General features: G+C 38.6%; 1 long non-coding RNA gene across 2 annotated transcripts; it reads left to right on the top strand.

Moving 5' to 3' along the window:
* The first annotated feature begins 339 nt into the window (after nucleotides 1–339).
* LOC123063902 (uncharacterized) lies at nucleotides 340–3712 on the top strand. 2 transcript variants are annotated; one of them, XR_006430642.1, is made up of 4 exons: nucleotides 340–794; nucleotides 1831–1946; nucleotides 2039–2122; nucleotides 3326–3712. It is a non-coding gene; the product is annotated as an uncharacterized lncRNA (long non-coding RNA). The 2 variants fall into 2 exon arrangements; XR_006430640.1 differs by lacking the exon at nucleotides 340–794 and having other exon boundaries at nucleotides 805–1946.
* Nucleotides 3713–4000: the final 288 nt, after the last annotated feature.

Raw genomic sequence — 4000 nt, 5'->3', positions numbered from 1 at the left:
GTGCTCTGCTCTTATGCGAGGGGGTATATATAGGCACCTCATTGGTCCCGGTTGGTGGCATGAACCGGGACTAAAGGGGAGCCTTTGGTCCCGGTTCAAGCCACCAACCGGGACCAATGGTGGTGGGCCAGGAGCGAGGCCCATTGGTCCCGGTTCGTCCCACCAACCGGGACCAAAAGGTCCAGACGAACCGGGACCAATGGCCCACGTGGCCCGGCCGGCCCCCTAGGCTCACGAACCGGGACCAATGCCCACATTGGTCCCGGTTCTACACTGAACCGGGACTAATGGGCTGAGCCGGCCTGGACCATAGCCCTGTTTTCTACTAGTGTCTACATATGACAACCAGCAGATCAATTGGTACCATCTCCGATTTCTATCATCATGTTGCTTCATTTATCTTCATATAAGTTTCACTGGATGCATGTATTTAACATACTACTTTTTTTAGTAGGCATCAAACTTGGTTCAGGTAGCTTTTTTTGTGAAAGAAAGTTATGTTTCTAAAGATCTGTACTCTGAATCCTAAATCTCATACTTGCTTTTTTTTTGGCATAATAGTTTCAGGCCTGATGAGTATCAAGCAGATTGGGTTCTCCAAGGAATGCCAATACGAACTCACTTTTTGCAACACACATGCTCATCCAATTGGGCAGCCAGCTGGGAGGTAGACAATACCTTTTTCCTCTTTCACAAATAAAATATTTTGATACTCAAGATTGGATATCAAGGCATTATTTTATATCAATTTATTGAGCCAAGGTCATGGAAGACACACAGGCTCAAGGGTACAGGTGCGTGAACCCCTACTTATATATAGGCATTTTCACGTGTGTGTTGGAGCTTTGTCTGGGTAGGGGATTCCATGAAAGAGCTGGTTTGGATTAATATCCTTCGGGTTTCTGCATGGCGTGGCCCTGACATTTATCAGGCACTAGAATAAATCTGAATTGTGTGTAGCGGTTGTCCATCTACTTAGTTATTGTAGGCATTATGTTTCACATAAATATAGATATATTTGAATCATGAGTAACTACATGTCCACTCTTCGTCCAAAGTTTTTGCTTCTGCAATATGATCTGACTATTTAGGTCGCATCCTTCTCCCTTTGCAGATTCTAATGCATTTTGAAATTGTTCATGTGCTTCATTTTTGCACTCTTGCTACTCTCTGGAGAAATTATTTGCTCTACCTAAAGCATGGCTCCTATGTTGGTATTCTTGGCCAATCTAGCTATTTTATGATTAGTAAATTGTTTGCACTAATGTACTACCTGCTTACTCTTGGGAGTGTGGATGACTATGATTTTCTTTATGCTTATTATGTGCAAGCATAGTGTTCTTTGCACAAGCATGATGATGATCGAATAAATTATAGTTCTCTGAATGCATCCTTTTGTCATTAGGTGATGTTTTAGGAAAAGATCCTTGTGTGTTGTTGAATTGTTTACAAGAAAACAACTATTCGGGAGTACATAGAGATAGAGTGCTTTTTATTAGTAGAAGCAATATAGAGTTGATGTCGATTAGACTTACCCGGGTTTCTTCAAATTTAATGGTTTGTCGTATGACAACTATTGAACTAAAAATAATCTAGCGAGCAATAATAAAATGAAGAATAAGGCATCCTATCGCAGAATCCTATGAGTGAATAGTAGCCCAATACAGTGGCGAAATAAAAATGCTTTGTTTGGATACCAGGCAAAAAAATAGTTCACGTAGAGAGACTTTATTAGTTGCAGAGTAACAACACTACCACATACAAGGGTGTAATTAAAGAGACTAACTCATCAACTGGAGTGAGATACTTATTGCTCTATTTGTAGTGAAGATGGCCCCTTTTGGAGTGAGGCGCAGCTATAGTTGCTCTATGTTGTGAGAATACCCAAGCCCTCAAATGCCGAGAGGCTTCTCTGGTTATGGGTTGCACATTCAAAAAGCAAGATTGTAAGTTAATGATTCACCGAGTTGTTTCTCTGCTAACTGTTTTTTGTTAATGGACCTTGTGCTGATCCCTTTTTTCTGCTTGTTCTAATTAGAGTACACCGGCTAGATCTCAAGTATGCATCAAGCCAAATTATTCCAAACATTGTTGCACTATGCTGCATGTAGCTTTTGGTGTGGTATAACATTTTCTCTATCTTCTTACATTGTCTACTTAATTTCTTAGACAACTAGCTCGAAATTTGGATATGGTAATATGTGCCTTCAAGTTTCTAAGGTTCCTGGAGAGTCTAACCACTTCATACATCTCCCTTTTAGAAACTTGTACTTAGTAGGTCATTTGTCGTATGATATATCAGATTTATTTGTTTGATGAATATTGATAGTCAATCGATTTTTATATAAACGTGTAATAAGTAGTGACTGCTGCAAAGTTTACTTGGTCTTCGATTTTTATATTTCAGAAGACTGTCCTAGGGATGTTAGGTTTATATTTTAATTGCTGGTTATTTCATTACTGGAGCACCCAAAGTGGTTATTTCATCCGTATATAAAGCCCCAATTAGGCCTTGTTGCTTGAGATGGTGGTTAAGGCGACATGACAGCTGTCAAGGAGGAGAGGAGAGAATATTAGTTTGTCTCTATATGAATGCAAACCATATGTCAACATGATCGACATTTCTGAATTTAAACGATTGTTTAATCACTATTTTCCGTTAGTCCATTGGCAACACACAAACATTCAACTAACCATTGTAGCTGTGCTTCTTATTGACAGTTCGGGGTTAGAAGGGAGAAGTTAGGTTGATTTTCTGCGTGCGTGTGCAAGCTCGGTTTAACCTATGAGGCTCACTGGTATAGTTATTTTTTGAATATGCAATCTGAATAAACATAGGTAAAACAGTATGGCGGAATCTTGCGACAGGGGCAGAAGTTAGAATCTTGAGACAGTGCTATAACTCCTTGTCCATGGTAGTTTGGACTTTGTAATAATTATCCTAGACAGATGCTAGAATGGTAGTAATACCTAGTAAAGCCATATTTAGCAATGGCCATGCATGTCTTTTAGAAACAATCATCCTTTTAATATTAGGTAGAGATATCTAAACAGACTTGATGTTTTTCTATTAAAGTTTGTTTTATGTAGATACTGAAATTAGCAACGCCAAACTTTTAATCTGGAAATATCACTTATTCACTTTAGAGTACCTTGGTCTATGTGTAGAAGATAGTAGTAGCAAGCATAGAAGTCACTCTGGAAAAAGTGTGCATATATTGTTGTACTAGAGATCCATTCCTATATTTCACTTATATGCATGGTTGAGTTGTAATATGTGTGATACATGAGAGTAATGTAATATGAAGTGAAACATGGTGGACAGGGCTTCGTGAATGAGATGGCGGAGAAGATGTCAGTGGTGGAAGAGGACATGTTATAGAAGATGTCGTGGGCGGTACCGGAGGAAATGGTCAAATGGGGTTCCTCGGAGCGGACAAGAAGGATGCTGCAGCAGCATGTATTGGGTTCCATTTCCATCCAGAGAAGAACTTATGAACAGTATGTGCGTGATCCATTCATTCTTTCGTTTGATCCTTCCTTATTCCCCTCAACCCAAATTCGTTTTCTTTTGCACTTACTCATGGTTTTTATGGATCAATAAATTTAGTGACATTAATGGCAATGATATCCATAAACTTCACATTGTTGTTTTTCAGCAGAATATGATGTTCGTCTCTTCTTCATATGGACTGCAATAAGGTCGATGGTAGCTTGCTGAATAGGTGAAGCGAGACTCAAGACATAATTTCATTCCGAGTGTTTGACTTGTTGAATAGGTTAAAAGCCTACTGCAAAAAAAATTAGACGCCAAGTTTATAAGGGTTACATGTATGCAATTTACATGGGTCTATCTAATGTTAGAGTTTCATGCCTCTAATTATTTGTATTTATGTATTCTAGCTATGGATACCAGTAGCATTAGTTCTTTTAATGTATTGCATTTATAAATTTTACTATTTAGATACTGTATATGATAATATCAAGTAATTATAAATGC

The sequence above is a fragment of the Triticum aestivum genome, chromosome 1A, assembly GCF_018294505.1.
Source record: "Triticum aestivum cultivar Chinese Spring chromosome 1A, IWGSC CS RefSeq v2.1, whole genome shotgun sequence".
In the NCBI taxonomy this organism is placed as follows: Eukaryota; Viridiplantae; Streptophyta; class Magnoliopsida; order Poales; family Poaceae; genus Triticum; species Triticum aestivum.
This window is presented reverse-complemented; position numbering and strand designations above follow the sequence as displayed.